At 41.5% G+C, this 22,500-nt stretch overlaps 1 non-coding gene and 1 pseudogene across 1 annotated transcript; both read left to right on the forward strand.

The window, feature by feature from the left end:
* The window catches only part of LOC145401969 (calcitonin gene-related peptide type 1 receptor-like), a 160,552-nt pseudogene that overhangs the window by 133,948 nt on the left and 4,104 nt on the right, over positions 1 to 22,500 (forward strand).
* On the forward strand, positions 10,696 to 10,814 carry LOC145402415 (5S ribosomal RNA). Its single transcript, XR_013897769.1, has one exon. It is a non-coding gene; the product is annotated as a 5S ribosomal RNA (ribosomal RNA).

The raw sequence follows: 22,500 nt of genomic DNA on the forward strand, positions 1-22,500 counted from the left end.
TCCATAGCTAATTCACACTAACATCAGATTATTTCATTTGGAGGCGGGAAGTACACATTGTTAAAACTGAACCCCTCCATGTCTCCTTTTTTGCTCTTGCTATCAGATAAGCAGATATTTTCAATGTGGAAAAGTTATACCTCGTCTTTGTTAATCTTTTCACTGCAAGGGGCAATGCTAAACTGAATATAATCATTTGCAGCGGCAAGGATAATATACATGAACACATCACCGTACTAGAAAAGCTATAATCCTTAGGCCCCTGTAACCTACCCTCAGTTGACTAAAACCATCTGGTCTTATTTTGGTTTTTAGTGTGGCTGATACGACCGTGATACGATTAACGGACACAGTATTAACACTAAAGATGCCACTGCTGACCCTCAACTGAATAAAGTGGTTTGATGCTGGCCAGAATATGACAGTGAATCTGAGGTGACCATGAAAAGGTTAACACTGTGTTGATAATCCCTATGGTGAGGGGCAGCCGATGGTGTTATTAGTCAACATATCCAGCTAGCAAATGCAAAAACCAAAGGTCGATTTTTCCCTTATCCATGACTGAGTTCCTAACCTGAACTGGTCAGACTGTTGGATAAGATCTGTTTCTCTCCTGTCACAGTTCACCACACAGCGTAACAGATGGACTTGGACGCCGACTGTTGCAGGTGGTGTTCTAAGCGAAAACTGCAGCTTAGCGAAAAATGTCTGCTTTAAAGACCCTCCTACAGCCCATAGGCGATAATTTAACCAAGCTCCTCCTCCCCCTTCGCCTCTTCTTCCTCATTAGTCTAATCTTCATCTTCATCATCATAGTCATCATCATCACGTTATTATTAGTATTAGTATTAGTATCATAGTTTTTATTATTATTATTATTATTAATATAATTATCATTATTATTTCTATTATTATTATTATTATTATTATTATTATTATTATTATTATTATTGCTACTCCTCACCCTGCCCTAGGGTGGGAAAGGAGATCCGGATAATGATGATGATGATGATGATGATGATGATGATTATTATTACTATTATTATTATTATTATTATTATTATTATTATTCAGCTTTCACTGCCATGCACCCACTTAATCATATCGTTTTCTCTGGACGTTTTTCTTCAGCTAAGGGAAATTCTAGTAGTAACAGTGTTGAATAAAATATCGATCAACATTTGGCCAACCTGATATTGCCTCAGCTGAGTGAAATAGTTTGAATTTAGCCTGAACAAAATACCCAACCGCGTCCATTGCATCAAAAGAGTAAAATTGTATACTGAGGCCATCAGGGGCTGTAGTGTCGCCGGCACTTGCGTTTTCTACATGTGGCCTGTTTGCTTTTTCACTGCGATGAAGTCTTATTTTAGGTAATTCTTAAAACCTTCAGACGATTTGATTAAGCTTAACCCTAGATAGGTAATCTTGATATTGTTACTATATTAGGTAACGTGGGGTCTGACGGACCCCACGGAAAAAAAATTAAAAAAAAAATACGTTTGAGATATTTCAAAATGCTTCAATACACAAATAATTCAACCCCTTATCTTTAAATAATGCCAGAAAAAATAAAGTTTAATTGAAAAAAATATATATTTTTTTAAAGTTTATACAAAAATGATTAAATTTTAGGTATACAAATTTTAAAATTAAATCTTGCAAAATTGAAAAGTAATATCATGATTCCTTGGATGGTCTGCAGTAGCCCGATGTTGGGACCTGTATACAAAAAGAGAAAGACAGCAAATTGAAATAAAAAAAAAATCACAAGAGGGCTCAACTGAGGTTACAGTATAGGTAATCTAGGGTCTAACAGACCCCAGTGGCTCTATAGAGCAAAATCAGAGCCAGGTACAGCTATGACCCCGTCATCCCCATGAAGAGCATCACTAGGCAGGAAGGTAATGAGACGGACAGATCTGTAGACCTTATGCTCATATTTTTAAAAATTAAATTTCGGGGACTGGGGTTTCTGAGACCCCACATTACCTATCTAGGGTTAAAAAGTATCTAATGGAACGAAGGGGTTAGTGAAGGCTATGTTTAACCCCTACAGTTCGAAAACTGTCTCCTAAGTAAAATATAGTCATCTGCAGACAGCAACAATATGATTAATAAGACTCCATCATGCTGGAGGGGCCAGTATTACCTTGAATGTTATAAATACACACTTTGTCAGTATTGCAAGAAAATGAATGAGAAAAGAAAAGCAGTAAAGTTTAGTGTACAAAATAAATCGCTGAAAGGGAGGCGCAGGAACATCCAATCTGACGAGGGTATCACCGCAGATGATGCTGTTCAGGTGTTCATAAGACGGAAGCCAGGCCAGTCAAAAGGGTTATGCTGGTTATTTTTTTTTATTGGTGTCACACACAAATTACAAATGAAAAGATTTTTCAGATTAAGAATTTTGGTGGACAGTGATGTACCTTAACTGTTTAACACAGTTTTATGACTTGTTCTCATGTGAATGCAGTGTCTGTCATCAACTGGAGTAATATGACAGAGTTTTTCCGACCAAATGAGAGTTAATGGTGACACATTGACACTCCAAGGTGATGCCGATTCACATGTGGCTGGATAAAGTCGACTGGCGTACTGGATTAGATTATCAGTGTTGCTCCGACCGTGAGGGGGTTGATGGTGACAGTACTAACACTCCACGGCTGCCATGACTCAGTCTCAGCTGCGTGAAACCGTCTGGCCTTAGCTGGAGTAGACTGTGTCAACAATGTAAGTATTTATTCTCTTTTTTTTCTTTTTTTATTCAGGTTTTGTAGCCACACGGATTCCCTAAGCAATATTTCTATGCTCATTTTTTACTCTGGGAATGAAGCAGAAAATGCAATTTTTTTCGTTTTCTTTTTATACCACAGCACTTTTATCATTTTTCCTCGAAGGATTCAGTTTCAAGTGGCCCTGGTAATGAGAGTCGGGACTGACAAAAAAGAAAAAAAAAAACGATAAAATGTCACCAATTATTACTAAAAACTCTGCTTAAGCACACTTTCGTCAATATGAACACTAGTGGTTAAAACTTTATTGCTTAGGGTCTGTGATCTTTAGTACACATATAATGAAACTCCTTCGATGTCGGTCTCCAAATAAGCAAAAGGTACCACGAAGGTAAGAAGAAGAAGAAGAAGAAGATGCTTTTATTTTGCTTGACATTATGCATCTGGTCTCCATTCCTCTCAGTTCCTCTATTTTCAATCGATATATTTCTTCCCAACATTTTTGGCACCAGTTCTCGTCACATGACCATATCACAACTGTGCAGTCCATTCCTTCACACTGCGTCTGCTTCCTCAACTCTCTTTTACCGTATCATTTTTCATTCAGTCCGACCACCTCATCTCACATAATAATGTTTTAGGCACTTCATTTCCAGCACTTCCACCTTTTACCGATCCATAACATACAAGGTGCACATTCACGCCATGCATTGGTACAGCGCAGTTGGCACCATTAGTCGTTGTACGTGTCCATGCCCACCATTATAGATATAGGTCTTGCTTCCCACACCTTCTTCAATGCCCTTGATATTTTGATCATTTCATTATCCTTTGAATTAGTTTAGTTCGTGAGTTCTGTCTGGTGCTATGTCCATTTCTAAGTACTTCAAACAGTTAATTTCTTTCAAAATTCTCCTATCAGGCATTTTTGCATGTTGCTAGTGTGCTCTCTTTCCCTACCACATCGCCTCACATTGCCATTTCTCACACTCACTGACAGTTTCCTTCACTCACAACTCCCCTAAACTCAGATACTTCCTGTTGAATTTTGCCTTCTGAGTCTGTGACCAGTGCTATATTATCATCTGCAAAAAATAAGTGCATTACATCCCAGTCTCATTCTTTCCATACATCCCTTGATCTTCCCTCTTTCTTTTGTAACGTTACATCTGCCTTCCTGGTCGGCTTATCCATTATAGACTGAACAGCCTTGAAGACATGACATTCTTAACACAACCCCACCTCTACTTTAACCATTCATTCTCTTTCACTTCCACTTACACACCTGCCCTGATCATTTGATAAGTTTTTCATTGTACAGTGCTTAAAGATATCATTCCCACCCCATACATTACATCTCTGTCCCTTGCCATAAAGTATCCCTATCTCCTCTCTCACATGCCTTCATTGGGTCTATAAAACCTACATGGAAATCCGTCACTTTCTTTGTTTACTTTTCACCTATTCCCCAAGCAAATGATTGCACACACACACACACACACACACACACACACACACACACACACACACGCCATCAGAAAAACTCCCACTTCCTCCTTTGCGTTGTGTTGTGTAAATTGTAGTTCCCATCCGATCGTCACAATCCTCTGCTCCTTATCTGGCATCTACAGTAGACTTATATCCCTACAGCTTTTGTATTACCATTTGTTGCAAAATTTCTCTGAACTTTTTAAAATGATCTTCCTCCTCTCTATTCAGCATCTCTCACCCTTGATAATTCTTGTCTTAATCTTCCCTGACATGTCAACACTTTCATCTCACTCGAAGTCACTCACTTTCGCCAGTTCCTTCACACTCACGCTCTTCCTTTTTCTACCAAGTCCACTACACATTTTGCCCACTGCATTAATAAAAGAGTAATTAAATATCCCTCCTGATGTCCTCCTAAATCGGTCACATCAAGCGACCTGCCTTTCACAAGCCTGTCCACCAGCACTATGTGCATCAGTGCCCGCTGTTCATCCACTCCACTCACTCATGTGTACTCATGGATATTTAGTTCCTCGTTCTCATTTACTCTAGGCACTCCATGTTTCCCTGTTATTCCTTCTTGTACCTTTGCCTCCTGCCCTTGCATTCAGTTCAATTCTACGCTGATAACTCCACCCTTCACCTTTCCACTCGCTTCACGCAGCGTCCATCTAAGCAATTACTTCAACAAACAGGGGATGAGGCTATGGCACACCCAATATCTGATGCGGCTTATGCCTCTGATAGGGGTAAAAGTGATCTTGTTTTTAATGCATCAAAAACTCACTTCTTCTATCGTTCAACCCATCAAAATCTTCCGCAGGAGTATCCTCTACTTTTTATCAATATCCAACTCAATCCCGCGTCATCTTTAAACATACTTGGGGTTTTATTCTCTTGACATTTATCTCGGAATGATCATAATACCTAACTTGTAAAATCTGTTTCTAGGAGATTAGGTGTGCTAAGCTGATTCTCTGACTTCTTTGCCCCTGCAAAGTTGACTTATACATGGGTTTTATTCCTTCCCCCCTCTCCCTCGTGTAGAGTACAACTCTTATGTGTGGGGACGGTAGCCTCCCCACATACAGCTCTTCTAAACACGGTGGAGTCAAAGGCTTTTCGTCTCATTAACTCTCCTCCTCTTACTGTGTCCCTTCAGTCTCCGACTCTTCGCCGCACTACTGCATCTTTATCTCTATTCTGTCGCTGCTTCAATGGTCACTGCTCCTCTGAACTGTGCCTGCATTCCCCCATCACTACGGTGGGCGCGTAGCACCCGTCTAGCAACAAACTCTCATCCCTTTTTTGTCCAACTCTCTAATGCGAGAGTTAACCTTTACTTCCAGTCCTTCATGTATGCAATAGGTCAGCTCTGGAACAGACTTCTTCTGTCTGTATTTCCTACTGCCTATGACCTCCAGTCTCTCAAAGGCATTGTGTCCAGGCATCTCGAAATGAACAGATCTTGAATTTGGTTTCTGTTATCTTGTGTGTGTGTGTGTGTGTGTGTGTGTGTGTGTGTGTGTGTGTGTGTGTGTGTGTGTGTGTGTGTGTGTGTGTGTTTTTGAGAGAACAATCTTGCGGGCTTCTGGCCTGTGGTTCCTTCTTCCTTGCATAAAAAAAAAAAAAAAAGTTCCCCCAAACCGCTTCTCTCTCCCTCTCCCCAAACCCCCCGCTCAATCACCTAAGTATTCCCAAATTCCCACTCTTTCCTAAGCACTCCCCTCAAATACTCAATATGCTTTCACTGACGTTTTTGTGTATGACTGTGACCATAGACCTGACAATATATTCCCTGAGGTTCAGCAGTCCTGTATGTCACACACCTTCACATGTCACCTCTTCGGCGCTAACACGTGCTACAGAGGCCTCTTTCAGGATTAGTGTGTTGTTATTAGTGGGGTTTTATTAGGGCATATTAGTGGGCCTAAACAGAGTGTTAATGTAGTCATTCTATGCATTATCAAACCATCAGACCATTCCCTGCCCCAGCGTGGGATAGAACTCGCGTCATTTTAGGCCGCAGATCACTCCTCTAATCACATGACCACTACCTGCGACTATGCACTCATTCGCAATACCACATTTTCTCTTAAATGTATCGCAACTCCTTCGTTTGCCATTACTTTTTCATTCACCCTAAACTTTCTCCTTGTGCTTCCAGCCGCCTTTTCTATTCCTTTCAGCTTTGTTTCAGACATATCCATACCATCTAGTTTTCTTTCATAAAACACACCACATGTCTCACAGATCTTCCCATCATCATTACAATCATGCTTATCCAAGCACCCCAACCTGAACATCAGAAAACCTCTCTGCCTCATTCGTGATGCCCAAATGTATGTATGTGTGTGTGTGTGTGTGTGTGTGTGTGTGTGTGTGTGTGTGTGTGTGTGTGTGTGTGTGTGGTGAAGCGTCATGCTCTCATTAAAGGTAGAGCCATAGTTATTGTTCGTCCACTTCATCTTGGCGAAGGTCTTTATCCCTATTCCAGCTTCTTTCCTAGAGCTCTAACAAAATAAGACAATACTACGACCCTACCTTTTCTTCATAGCACTAATTCATATTCCTGTGTAAATCTCTTGTAACAGTTCAGTAGTCAAAGTTGAGAGATGGCAATTTGGGGTCGAATTAAAGTGGACGGATTGTTGTGGATGTAATGTACAGTGGCGCCCGAGGGTTGCAAGCAGAGGAGGAAAAGACGGAACTCACTCTCAATTAATCAAAGCGCAGCGGAAAGAAATTACGGAAACGTTTCTCGATTAACACTTTCACTGTCACGTAATCAACAAAATGAGTGCAACAGATGAGAGTAATATCAGCAGTGGGAGGGGTAAAATGCATGCCCTTCTGTATGTCTCTCCATCCTCACACTTTAACAAATGAGTACCATTACAAGCTGGCTCCATCCACATTTGCGTGGCAGTTCAGCTGTTTTTTCCATGTTTTCATACACTTCTTTCACAGTCCATTAAATTCTTTCCTGTGTGGCAGATGAGACCGACCACCATTCACTCAGTCGATGTAATGGTACCTTCAGGTGACTGTGCACTGAGTGACAAACCAAATGGTTTCCTAAAACCAGGAAACCATTTGTTGGGTGGCAACCATACAACCGAGTGACGTCTGATGGCTTAGTGGGTAGAGGCTCTGCAACCGGAGTGAGCCTCTAGGGTTTTATATCCGAGGGATGCTTGGAGTTTATTGCTTATATAATGCCACTCGGGGGCTACTCAGGCTGGCCACCCTAGCCCCAAGCTCCTAGGTTGTTAATGGGAGGGAAAAAAATGTATTGATTATGTTGAGGATGATGATGAAATATGCCTTCCTTCCACTATCCATCCGCCTGTCCCATATAGCGGCTGGATAGTCATAATGCATACTAGTCCTGTCCACAGCTATTTTTCTATCCATTTTTTTTTTTTCATAGTGGTCCTATCCACAGTTATTTTTGAGTCCAGTTTTTTTTCCTGTTATATCTTCAGATACAGAAAAAATAGTCCATTAATCTTCTCATGACCTCGTTTTCTAATAATCTATTCCAGGTTAACAGACGATTTTGTTCAGCTGTAAGTCATAGGATCTTGAGTATTACTATTGATACTACTAATACTGTACCAACTGATCCACTCATGGTCGGGATAGCTGTAGCCTTCTATTTCAGGTGACATCAGATGATAGTCAGCCGAGTGAGTCACTGGAGTCCGCCATCTATCCATCCATCCATTCCAACAGCTGATGGTACAGGAATCCCGCTGCATGAATGTGCACACCCATTTTTTGTATCCAGATTCTCTTTCTGTTTTTCAGATCAAACGTTTGGTGCCAAAATTTCACTCAACACTGCCATCCGATGTTAGCCTATAGAAATCACAAATGCATCAGTAACGAAGAAACAGTAACTCGAAATACTAATCAAAACACTTAGCTGTAGGAATTTCCCCCCAGTCAAACAAAATAATTCAGTGTTGGCCTGAGTATAATGCCTAAGCGTGCCAACCGCAGAACATTACCTTGCTTCTATCCGTGCGTCCCTGCCAACAGCTGCTAGATAGATGAGTCCCATTACATGCTGATTCTGTCCACGCCCGTCTGTCTATCCATCCTGGCCAACCTGGTGTTCCTCATCAACATCGTGAGGGTCCTCGTCACCAAGCTGCGGGCCAACCATGTGGAGGCGGCCAGCAAAGGCACCAGGAAGGCTGTGAGGGCGACACTGATACTCATACCTCTCCTCGGCCTACACTATGTACTTATGCCATTCAGGTGGGTGGAGGGAGAAGGAAAGAAAGTAAGAGATGGAAGAGGTAGGGTGACATACATACATACATACAGAGAGAGAGAGAGAGAGAGAGAGAGAGAGAGAGATTGTTAAAGCTGTGAGGGCAATATTGATACTATTTACCTTTACTGGGTTTTAACTTTGTACTTAGGTCATTCACGTGAGTTAGTTAACAAGGAAAGAAGGAGGATGATGCAGAGGGAAAGGGGAAGAGAGAGAGAGAGAGAGAGAGAGAGAGAGAGAGGGAGAGTCTTACACCCACATACCCTCATCTACACTCATCAACATCCATCTACATTCCCCCGACACCCACCTTCACCCATTTTCACCCATTTAAACTCACCATCACCTCACTTACACCCACTACACATTCCCTGCACCCACCTACTGTACATCATTCCACCACCCACCTACACCCGCTTACATCTTCGTAACACCTCCCACATCCACCTACAGCTTCCCTACACCATCACCTACACCCATTTACACCTTCCCTACACCCTTCCCACCGCGTAGTTACACTCTATCTCTCTGCCCACAGGCCGGTGCACGGGTCGAGGGGCGAACAGGTGTACCACGTGGTTTCAGCCGTTGTGTCGTCCTTCCAGGTGTGTTAGCTAATTAGGTGTTGAAGACTACGTAACACCTCTTCAATGGCGATTCAGTCTGTATATTACACCTTGAGCACTTCAGTATCCCCTTCTTTTATTTTGATGCAAATAATGTTTATACTTGTTATAAAAAATATTAACAAGATTGTGAGAGTGTAATATGTAAAATAAATGGCTAAGGAAGAGGTGTTTGGGAATCTTCATATCCATGTAGCATATGACCCGGGGTCACACATGTGGAGCTACTTCTAATTAAGAGGAAGATGAAGACAGAAAAGTGAATTAGGAAACTGGTAGCTTAGAACAGAAAGGTAGATTAACTTCTGATCAGGGCACATCGGAGTAGCCTATTTGCTACCGAATAGGACAGTGGATAGGTAGGAGAATAAGCAAATTAGGATGGATAGGTGGAATAGGAGAGAAAAGTGGATTAATAGACAGATAGCAACAGACAGGTAGGTTAGGACAGGTGGATGTGGACATACAGGCGAATAAGGACAAAAGCAGGTAGATGAGGACAGAAGGTAGATTAGGACAGACAGGTGGATTAGGGCAACAGGTGGAATGGGACAACCGGTGGATTAAGGCAACAGGTGGATTAGGACAACGGTTGGATCAGGAAAAGGAATGTCTTCATGTCCGACTCTTAGAATTGGCTTAGCAGCTCATTTACTGAGGCCCAGCGGTACTCCTACATGCTACACACCTTCGCATGCTACTAGTTTGGCACTAATACCCAATAGAATATTTGCTTGAGCTGTCATTTAGAACGTCTGTAATAATATTAGTGAGGTTCTTTTTGTGACCTGATGAGTCTTGTTGAAGGATCAGTAAATTCTCCTCTAATGAAATTCAGTTCGTCAGTCTGTTCCCTGCTGTAACCTGGGATTGGATTCGCGTCATTTCAAACAGCTCACGACTTCTCTAACCACTTGGCCACCACCTCTCACAGTTAGGATAGACAAGCGGGTTAGGACAAGTGGATCAGGACACACAAATGGGTTTGCTTGTATACCGATGTACTGCCACAGAAACAATCGTCAGCAGCCACCCCGCCATGGATGGAGATAATGGAGAATATTTCTGACCATTCATATCCAGGCGTCACTCCTACACTGGATATAAAATGTGTGACTGTAGCAAGTCAGAAGCACACGTGACGTCCTCATACTGATGGGATCAGTGGAGATGACTCTGGTTCACCACTATAGGTCTTTCTTAAGCTGAATGAAATAAACTGACCATAATAAGAACAGAACACGAGTATATGGGGCATCCTGGTGCTGAATGAGGTGATGGAAATGGCTAATCTTTGAGACTCGTCTTGCAATAAATAAAACCATCTGACAGGTGCAGAAATAAAGTGTGAAAGACATTAAGGTGCCGACGGTGTCAATGGAGGTGCAACGTTATGCATTCCAGCAATCTGTGTAAATAACATCATATCACCATAACAGTCTTCTGTCATCTTATTTATATCGGGAAATCCATACGGAACGTGCACGTCGTTTGAGGCACTTTAACAGCTCGTTCATTGTCCAGGAAGATTGGTTTTACAGTACACACATTTGCCAACGGCCATACCACGTTGAGTACACCGCTTCCCGTTCGATCAGCGAAGTTAAGCAACGTTGGGTCTGGTTAGTACTTGGATGGGTGACCGCCTGGGAACACCAGATGCTGTTGGCATCCCTACGTCAAGTGGGGTTGGTGGAGGATTGGTGCCCCTCCCTGTAAAACAATTAACTCTAAGCCCTTGGCCACCCCGTCTGGGATGCGTGGCGTCTGGCAATGAATGAATGAAAACATTTATCCACCATCGGTGATCAGGAGTGGAAGGTCTGACGTAAAGCTACTCAGTCCAAAAATGTAGGTCAAGAATAGCCACTTGCTCTAACTTCTGTGGCATTATGTGAACAATAAATTCACAGTATACCTCGAATTGAATCCCTTATCCTCCACATCAGGTTGGAGCGTCCTAACCCACTAGTCCACCAGTCTTCTCTTTGTTGGTAATATGGTTATCACCAGCATTGTCAATGGTCACCTGCAGCCAAGAAACTAGATTGTGTGAGAAGAATAACTATAAAATATCATCTCTTCGAGGTGTAAGGGCCCGAAGCTAGGCACCCGCTGTAGTCTTATCATTATGATCTAACAAAACGACCTAAACCCCTAAGAGTATTTTAGATAGTAGGAAAACGTCCAGTCTCCTTTAAGATTGAAATAGCTGCACGTAAGGCATGGCCGCCACTGACCATGCCCATTTTGTAATTAAGGGAAAGGAAGTTCATTTTATTTTTTGGAAGACCCAGGCGTGTAAAGAATTTAAAATGTTCAAGTATTGCCAGCACACCAGCACACCTACTGCACACACAAAAAATGTGAGCTAAAACTGAGCACTGTGGCTACCATCTTGAACTTTTGCAAGTCCATGTTAACTAATCAATGCTTCATCTCAAAATAGGTTTCTCATGCCCAAAAACCGCATTTCATGCGTATAAATCACCCCAGGTTCTTACTTCGATGTTGTTGGGTGACTAAAATAAGTCCGTCAAACTTAGCGGCCATACTGGTTTTATGCAAATTAGGCACATTGCCCACAGGTAGATTTAGGTGCATGTTTTATAAGCTGTTCTGTAAGTGCCCCTGAATTTATATATCTATATATATATATATATATATATATATATATATATATATATATATATATATAAAATGTTGCAATGTGTTCAAAGTTTGGGCTTTTTTTCCTTGATTTACTGACTTACCAATTTCACTGAGATGAAGAGAAGGCTCCGGAAATGTAAGGATTAGATACAGACTCCAATAACCACTCTCATACAAGAAATCTCTCACCGAGAAAAGAAATAAAAAATGTCCGCCGCCAGAAGGGATTACTCAGCCAAGTAAAACTAAAGATTGTATATTTAATCTCTGACGACGATGGAAATGTTAACCCATTCAGCCTAGTTATATATTGTTTGTGTTATCGCCAGACGATTTTTTCAGCTTAGGGGCAATTTTTACAACTAGGGGGGGTTAGATATAGCTTTCATTATCATTTTCACTATGACGGCCCTTTCTAAGTTGAATAAAATCCTCCGATAGCACCAAGAATAAAGAAGGTGTTAACAGTTCCCATCATAGCACTAACACCTATGGGGGAACCGGTGGTGTAATGGTCAGCACAACCAGGATGTATAATCAACTCTTGCTTGTCCTAGTATGGAGAGATTGTGATGGCAAAAATTGACTGTCTGCCTTGATGACCCTTGTGCAGTCGTTATGCATTAATACTGAGATTTCTTCTTGCCCAGGGGTTCTGCGTGGCTCTGCTCTTCTGCTTCTGCAATGGCGAGGTCAGTTTACTCACAACGCCTTCAGTCGAATGATGTATTTTTTTTTACATTTATTCTTGCTCCCTCGAGACTGCTTTATTCCGCTTAACAGAGTCATTTGGGAATAAGACAGCTCTATATAGTTTTCATGAATCCCTTCTGTGTGAAAGACCTTCCTCAGGTTGAATAAAAGTGGAGACAGCATGAATAAAATACGTATTATATTATCGAACTGCAGCGGCACTTTTGGTAGAGGAGGAGAGGGGATTGTAACATATTAGGAAGGAATGTGGAAGGCTTGAATGGTGTATGAATTGAAGTGTAGGGTAAAGTCGTTAAGCGCTCTGACGGTGAGTCTTTAAGGTTTGCCCTTCTCCTTGCTGCTGTGTCTGTACCCTACCCACCCCGTTGAAATAATACGATAATAATACGATGAAAGTTAGCATGATGATTTTATATATACATACACATAGATAGACTGATAGTGTGATAGATAGAAAGATTGATATAAATAGATAGATACAGAGAGAGAGAGAGAGAGAGAGAGAGAGAGAGAGAGAGAGAGAGAGAGCATTACCTCAAACTTCCAAAGCGTCCATTCATGTCTGATTAATAAATGAAAGGAGATCAAAGAGTGTGGATTCCCTCACTACATGAACTGGTGGGCAACATTTAGGATCATACTCTGCCCCCTTCCTCTCTCTCTCTCCCCTTCCTCCCTCCTCTACCCCTCCCACCATCCCTCCCTCGCTGATGTTGGGGTTTTGTTTCTGCTGTAACTACATATTCTGCGTGCATCTCTGACTTCTAAATATAATAGTACATATTCGTGCACCCCCCTCACAGCGCCTTGAATATTATTGTCAATTTTTCTCTAAGCAGAATAAAATGCTGTCTTGTAAGCCCTGTTGAGAAAGGGTAACGCTCCAGCCACATTCAACCCATCCTCATGTAACTCCATCTGTCATCATTTGGTAATTCTCTAACATACCTAGCACCCTGAAACACCACGTAAGAACCGACTAACCCTTCCTAACAAGCGTCTAACCCCCATAACAGTAAGTAGCAAACCCATTGCTCACACAGTAACCATCCACTAGCGCTTAACAACCCATGAACGCTATCCAATTGCCTTCTAACCCCAGTAACCGCTCCTACCAACCCTTCAAGACAGACGGACAACTATTTAACCCCCACCTAACAAGCATATACCCCAAACTAACCTCCACCTTACCATCTAGCAGCCCATATCTCAACTTCACCCGTGTATGTACGTGTATATGTGTGTACGCAGGTGACGGCTGCGGTAAGGAAGCGGTGGCAACAGTACCAGTTCAACAGGCGGCCCAGACCCTCCTCATCCACCGTCACCACATTCACCACCAATGTGAGTCAGGGGAGGGAGGGAGGGAGAGAGAGAAGGGGAGGGAGGAGTGGGGGAGGAAATAAGTAAGAGGAGGGGAGAAAAATGGAGGAAGAAAGAGAGAAAGAGAGAGAAAGAGAGAGAGAGAGAGAGAGAGAGAGATTGTAAATGAAGGTAAACGACGAGTGAATGAAGGAGGTATTGAGGAATGTAGGAGAAAGAGGAGAGAGCGAGAGGAACTGAGTAATAAGGAGAGGTGGTGGAAGAAGGGAATGATGGAGGGGGGAAGGGGAAAGGAAGATTGGAAATGGAAGGGAGGAAAGGTAGAGCTTAAAAGAGAAGATAGGAAGAGGGAGATGAAGGGAAGGAATGAAAGATGATTAGGATGGAGGGAACAGGGAGAGAGGGAGGGAAGGATGGAGGGGAAAGAGTGATGGAAAGGGATGGAAGAAGGAAAGGGATAGGTAGAGAAATGATGAAGGAGGGGACCGGGAAGGAGGGACTGAGTAAAGGAGTGTGAGGGACAGGGAGAGTAGGTCTGAGGAAGATGGAAAGGTGGGGAATGAGGAAGGGATAGAGGAAGACTGTCGGGGGTGGGAGGAAGGGAAGAAGATGGGTGGAAAGGAAGAATGCTGGAGATGGAGGAGTAGTGGGAGAGAAGAACAGAGTGAGAGGAAGAGAGGAAAAATGGAGGGAAGGATGGAGAGAGGAATGTAAGAGAAAGAGTAGGACAAAGAAAGCGATAAAGAGAGGGGGAGGAAGGTGAAAGTTTCTGCTGTCTATCATAAAATCCATCAGTACATTCACAGGGAGGTGTGGTGGGCTTGGGAGGCTGCTTAAATCTCATGCTCGGCAATTTCATGTCCATATTACACTATTGCGTTTTGAAAATTATTGTACATTGTGGAAAGAATATTCTAGAAAATATTAACCCTTTCAGCCTAGGACATCCCATTTTTTTTTTTTTTTTACTCAAGCCATCAGCAGACATTATAGTTTTTCTTATGGGATTAATCAAGACGATATAATAGTCTAGTCACTTCAAAACGTCTCTCCTAACTGAATGAAACTGTCTGTGGCTATTGAAAATAAAATACATACTCTTCGTGCTGTAGGAGTTAACGCGCCTTATGCAACAATAAACTAGATAGGAAGAGGTGCTGGGGGTCTCCTAAGCCCACCAGCGATTGTTACTGACTATACCTATATGTGAATCTCTCTCTCTCTCTCTCTCTCTCTCTCTCTCTCTCTCTCTCTCTCTCCATCAAGTACACAAAGCTCAGTTCCTCAGGCACCAACAGCAACAAAACCCAGACATATCCTGCTCTGGTATGGTAATGACGCAAACTTTCTCCTCCTCGTCCACAGGGTTCCCAGTTCAAGACCAGCTCCAGCATACTCCGCCTCAGCAAGACATCATCCGTGCCGAAGGGGGGGCTGCTATCAGTGCAGTGGGGGAAGAGGGGGAAGGGGGGTGCTGATGTGGGGGGCCGAACCTCTCCAGTGGCGGAGGGTCGAAGTGGGGTGGTGGAGAGCAGGACTGTGGTGGAGGAGGATTCTGGGGGCTCGAGGGAGGATGTTGGAGATGTGGTGGAGGAGGTGGGGGAAGACGGGAAACTAGGAACATTGGAGTTTGGTGAAGCTGGGGAAAGGATGGTGGGGTATGTTGGAGACGCGGCAGTGGGGGAGAAAGTGGGGGAGGTGGTGTTAGAGATGCACAGCCTGAGGGAACCGGAAGATGGGGGAAAGACTGCGAAGAAAGACAACTGCACGAGGGATAAGATGGAGACGGAGAGGGAGACAGAGGTCAAAGAAGAGGAGGAAACACAAGAGAAAGAAGAGGGAAATAAAAGAAATGATTTCGGAGAAGTGGGAAAAGAGTAAACAAGAAAAACTGAAAGAAAAACTAAAAACAATAAAAGAGAGGGGGAAAATAATGACGAGAGGAGAAAAAAGAAAAAAGGAGTACGGACGAGAAACAAAAAGAGGAGAAAGAAAGAATACGAAGAATGAAAGATAGGAAAAACAAAGAAAGGGAGTCTGATTGTAAGGAAGAGAAAGCCGGAAGGGAGAGAAGGGAAAATGAAAACTAACGGGAGAGAAGGAGAGGAAAAAGTTACAAAAATAAACAGAAGCATGGGAGAAGAAAAGTGAAAGTGAACAGATAATAATGAGAGACAAACAGAATAATGAAAGAAAACGAATTAGTGTTGAAGAGAGATGTTGAGGAGAAAAAAAAAAGTGGAAATTAAGCTGAGGAAAACAGAATTCTAGAGGAAAAAGACTAATGCTAATTTAATTGAACAAATAATATTTAATTTCTAGATGTAGGATTATCTCTAGGAGCAGCCAGGTGGATTTTCGTACGCAAGATGGTTCATTTTAGCGAAGCGCCATATGATTCCGCATCTCTGTTACATCCCTCCTGCACTTGCCTTTTGAATCTTGCTACTGCCTGACAGTTTTATGCAGGCTGGGGGAGGCCTCTTGTAGTGAAGGGTTGATGGAGACTGCTTTAACCCCTTCATTCCAAGAGCTTGTTGGAAAACTGAATAAAACCTTCTACAGGCAGCAAGAAATCAAGAACAGATCAATACCTTGAAACCAGTGACGTAGTTCTTTGCTTATTCCTGCTGCAACAGACGATTTTTCCCTTACTTGTAAAGGATCTTTTGTACTATTACTACTAGGCCGTGCCTAACATTTTTGAGTGGGAAACTTGGTGGCTACCACCCCGGTGGGGGGTAGCCCTCGGGGGTCCCACCTTGCCTGAAATCCCGCTCGAGGGGATGCCTCCTAGTTTACAAATTTCGTTATACTAGCACTCCTTCCGTTAGGCCTGAACCCTATTGTTCAAGAATGTACAACGATTCTGAATGAGTGATGGAGAAAGGGAGTGACATAGTTAAGAACAAGCATTATATTTGGCAGCCCCTGTGGTTGCAGCAGAAATATGCGATGGGAGTGAACGAGTACAAATGATATGCACAACAAAGAAGAAATTATCAGTGTGTAGTGTCAAAATAAGTTTCAAGGGAGATGTGGTAGACGCACTCAGCCTGATCAGAATGAGCTTCTGAGAGTAAGGATAATGGTTGCGATGATAATGATGATGAGGAGGAGGAGGACAGTTCTAATAATAATAATAATAACAATAATAATAATAGTTATCCATCCATCCGTCATCCAATCTTACGTTGCCCCATGAGGAGCGTAGGAGCCCGGGGCTAGGCAAGTTGATCCTGACATTTTAGATGAGAGTGGCCAGCCTTACTCATCCCTGAGTGGCATTACGTGAGCAGTAAACCCCAATCATCCCTTGGATATAAACCTCCACCGGCGTAATCCGATTGGAGTGCCGTAATTACCCACTAAACCACCAGACGCCATAATTTGGTTATTTTGTTACCACCCCGCATAGTAAATAGTTTCCTGGTGTACAGAAAACCATTTGGCCTGTCATTCAGTGTAGAGTCACCCATAGGCAGAAGGAAGAGGAAAGAATGAAAGAAAGACAGATAGAAGAGGGAATGTAAAGTCACCCGTAGGCAGAATGACGAGGAAACAATGAAGAACGACAGAAGCGGATGGAAAGAAAGAAGGAAGGATGAAAGGAAAGGACAGACACCCGAGAGTGAGTGGATGTTGAGCGCCTCCACTTACTACCAATAAAAGTTATTACTATTATTATTAATATTAGTATTAGTATTACTATAATTATTATGATTATTCACCGCCAAATGTTACAAATCAGCTTCAAAGAATAATTATTACAATAGAGTGAGCGCAGCGAGCGAACCGAGCAAGCGCAGTGAAGTGATGTTTACGTTCAGCTGAGAAATGAGTGACCCAAAACAACCGGCCTGACACGACCCGGCCTGGCCCGACATGACATGGCCCGACCGTGGTGGTATTCAGAGATTGATAGTTTTTCTATTATATGAGATAGAGTAGAGATTCTTTCAGCAGGTAGTAGATACGTTCAATAGATTTTGTTTTTAGCTATATATTTACTCATGAAACCACTTGGAATCCCAGGTTTCTAAGAGAATGTACCGAGAACTTCAGTTGACATGCTCCACCATGAAATCGATTTATAAAAAATTTCCTATTGTAACACTGTTTTCTTTCATGAATTCTAACAATGAAACATCGGATATTACGCTCATAACTTTACATGAACGTTTTTCTATGTTTGGGGGTGAAATCAGTAAGGGTAATCGCCCACTTTCTGGGTTTTATTATTCAGTCAATAGCAAAGCATTTACCGACGCAGTTTATTGACATGACAAGTAGAGAGAAGAGAACTGAACATTGCCTGTGTGACAAATGCTACGGCGCCTCGCTATATGCGCATCCAGCGCCATGAAAGCTTATGTGTTGTCGAAAACACGTGCCATGTTGAATGTTTATAACATGATGAAATTATGATGAAAAGCATATGTATAAACGCTCGCTTGCTCGTTACGTGCTCATAAACCGAACGTTACTGGTATATATATAATCAACCAGTGTCAGATTATTATTATATATATATATATATATATATATATATATATATATATATATATATATATATATATATATCAACCAGTGTCAGCTTATTATGTCTGAGGTTTAATGGTACAAGGCTGGGTACTGCACTATCGATCATTTCACCCTTCTAGTACGATAAGGTCATGTTTATTTTTAATTTTGTCATCAGTCAATGATAATCAATGGCTTGGGAATGTGTTTTAGTAGCAAAGAGGTGAAAGAAGTAATATCTAACCCTTCCAGTTCCAAAATATCTCCTAATTCAAATGAACATTTTTTGGCAGTGGAGCAATGAATGTAAAAGGCCGTCATCTTGTTGAAGAACAATATGGGTAGGTGACCATCCCTCTCCCTTGATGCCGCTACATGAAAGAAAAAAAAAAAAAACATGCTTCCACGGGATTCACACAGAAGCTGCAAGCACAGAACTTTGACGGCGAGTGGCGGCCTTGTACCAACAGACCACCAGGCGTCACCGTTAAGTATGTGCCACCACTGCATCCTTTTACTGACATCACAACATATTTTATTCAGTCTTGCTGCTTCCTCTCGACTTTATTCAGCTTAGGAGACATTTCTCGAACGAGAGGTGTTAGATCATGCATTCATCAAGTCTTTTAATACCATGGGTCTTTCCCAAACTGTTTGAAATCGCCTGGAGGTAGCCAAAAAAAAAGTCATTGTATAATGTAGATGTTTACTTTTTTTCGGACAAAGAACATACGTGGGGTTTTACTGAAGCTATTGCAAGATGCTTTTATTCAGAAAAAGTCAATGCCTGGCAGGAAAAGGATTAAAAACTGTCTTAGTTACTCCTCTAACTCCTGAATGAAAATGTCTGGTGTTAGTCAATAATAATACTGAGGCCGTATGAGCGAAGCGCTAATAATATGATAAATGTATCCTATTTATATATAGAATTTAATTGTATATGTAAATACAAAGTTCCTTATCAACCTGTACATAGATGTCTATATCTATGTAAATAATAGTAATAATAATAATAATAATAATAATAATAATAATAATAATAATAATAATAATAATAATAAAAATATACAACTCATTAGTAAGGTAAGTGCCATGTAAATAAAGTTACCAATAGTTTTAGGACACACATGATTATCACCCTTATCTCATTTGACACTGGCGAATCACCGTACCTGCTCTTTCTTTACCCCCACCACTGGCTGAAGGAAAATTGTGGCCAGGGATTCACAGCAAACCAGCGCCTGTGACCCAGTGTTTAGTTTGAAGCTTTACTACATACAAATGCAAGCCTTCACCGTGACACTGTTGTTCGTGCAATCCACTCGTACAGTAGCAGCTTGAAGCCAATAGTAGCTGATCTTGGTTCGTTGTGAAATCCTTCAGCCCCTTCGCTATGGTGCTTTTTTCAACATGTTCTTGCTATCTACAGACGATTTTATTCGACTTGAGTGAGACTTTCTTACTGAAGGGTTTAATAACATGCTATATCTAACTCCTTCACCTACGGTAGTCTTTTTTTAAATCGAGTGAAATCGTTAGGAGAGAGCAAGAATATTACACAAACTTAAGTTCCAAGGCTGAAAGACTGAAGTCAGAATTATAGGTCGAGTCTCAACTGTCATTGAGGCTGTACCAATGGCTTGTAATGTCGTTGTCTTCGGAGACTCCCTGGCGTAATCTTCCTCACTACTTTATTTCTGTACACTGCACTTGTACCCACGAGGCTAGGCTACTCCCGTGTTAAATAATATTGTCCGATGAATGCCAGATTAAGATTAACAATACATCATTGTACTTGAAAGGATAAGTGTTCAAGGTTATTGCAGCCTGTTCTGTTACATTTCCCAGAGGATTTTTTTTCTTTTTAATTGGTGATATTAATGTTCGGTGGCACAGCCTCATGGCTTTCAGTCAAGGCTGATTGGCCGTAAACCAATTGAATGTACACACTGGGCCTGATACCCATGTTTTTCTGATTAGACCTTTTAAATTAGTTTGAAAAAAAAAAAAAAAAGCAGAAGGATGTGCGTGGAACCCCAATGCAGGGGTGGAAACACCAGACGCCAAAGCAACCATTCCAGTACAGACACAGGTTCTATTCAGGTTCGACCGCTGTCAAGGCACGGGGAGAGTTCGATTCGATTGTGCCTTTTAGCTTTTTTTTTTTTTTTTTTTTTTTTTGAGTTGCAAGTATAAGCAAATATGTATTTACATATAAGAAGCAAACTTTGGAAAATGTCAAGTTATTGCAGGCAAATGTTGGCTTTCTAGATTTTATTAGTTTAACATCGACATAGTTTGCATACAAGCTGATATGAAGGAACGATATGCAAAACAAGGCTCTGAGGAAGAGATGTTGCTAAATCCCAAAGCCAGCAGGAAGACGGCCCAGTATTGTATATATTCAGCTTAATATCAAGGCCAATATTCTCGTTGTCTTGGGAGACTTTCAATTACCTCTTCTTTAGCGAGTTGCTTGTATTTTGCATTTTTTTATTTCATATATACATATATATATATATATATATATATATATATATATATATATATATATATATATATATATATTTCATGTCGACATGTGCTCCATAAACCAAAACAGAGGCAACTAGTAAGGACAAGTTGCTGACTTAGGAGGCATTCTAGCACCTCTTCCTTAGAGAACTAATTTTTACCTAGTGCATCTTACTGTTGTTCTCAGGTATGCCAGTTATATTTATTTTATATTAAAATTTATTGCATAGACAACATAGAAAGGTATATTAACGTACCAGATACAGAAATAACCCGGTGAGGAAGGGGTGCTGGCATCGGAGACATTCTGGCATCTCTTCCTTACGATACATTTACAGTAACACAGCTAATTACTGTTCTCTCGCATTAAATATGTTGTGTATTTCTTTCATATCAACATATTCCATAATAACATACAAGATCATAACAGTACACCAGATACTTAAATATATTAATGAGGAAGAGGTGCTGGAAGCCTCCTTAAATCGTAAACAACCAGTGGCCACTCCTGAACTGCATGAAATTTTCTGACGTAATCAACATTATATTCGTTGATTTTTTTTTTTTTTACCATCGTCATAGAGGTAGCTGAGCCCGTTCTTAAATCTTATGGGCTATGGCAAAGAGATCAATTCCAAATTGAATGAACTCGCCTGGCGGTAGCGAGAATATAATTACAATTGTCTTCATGGCCACAGGGTTAAGTGAGGAGAACAGAATCCACTGTATGGATGGCAAACTGGTAAAAATATATATGACCATGAACGATACAAAAACTAGGAGTAGGATAATGATCATTTGACTCCCCTAACAAGAATTTATTTTTGCAAGTATGACAACAGAGCAGTAGGTATATGGACGGGTAGTTTACTTCCACCAACAAATACAAACATACAGCACATGGTAATTCAAAAGTTAAAGAATATCAACCAAATAACTGATTTAGACTATACAGAAAAAATATACCATTCATACACTGGTACTGTCCTTTTCTTGTCTTTGGTGAGAGAACCAATCAGAGTCAGGACAGGGATTTAGTGGGAAGTTCGTGAATCCGACCCCACACTGTGACCGCCAACCTTGTGACCAAATTATACTCTTCGGCTTCGTGGGGTTTCTCTGCGCCAAATCAAGTGGGTAATTAGAATGCCATGCCAAAGCTGTGAACGGTTTATAGAGGCTGTACTTTACTGACACCGAAAGGCTTCTATGTGCTGAATAAAATCGTCTGCTGATGGTGCCACAAAAGTATCGAAGTCTGAATATCACATGGAAAGAGCTAAAGAACACACACACACACACACACACACACACACACACACACACACACACACACACACACACACACACACACACACACGTACATACATTAGGCATAATCTTCAAACCTTGGGAGTATTTCCATTGGTAAGTCCAGTCGTTTGACTTTAACCAGAACAAAACAGATAACCCTTCCCCTGAGGCTGAGAGGATGAATTCATAGGAAGGCTTGAGTGAATAGCCAGCATCCCACATAACACAGTACTGCCAGATACGTTACGGTGACACCAACCACGTTTTGTCTTTGTCTGGTGCTACGGAAATTGTCATCAAACTTTTTGAGCTTGCCTTGCCCTTTCCAAACCGTTTA

Source organism: Coenobita brevimanus, chromosome 57, assembly GCF_032717465.1.
Source record: "Coenobita brevimanus isolate Jiangsu-jjx chromosome 57, ASM3271746v2, whole genome shotgun sequence".
NCBI lineage: Eukaryota > Metazoa > Arthropoda > Malacostraca > Decapoda > Coenobitidae > Coenobita > Coenobita brevimanus.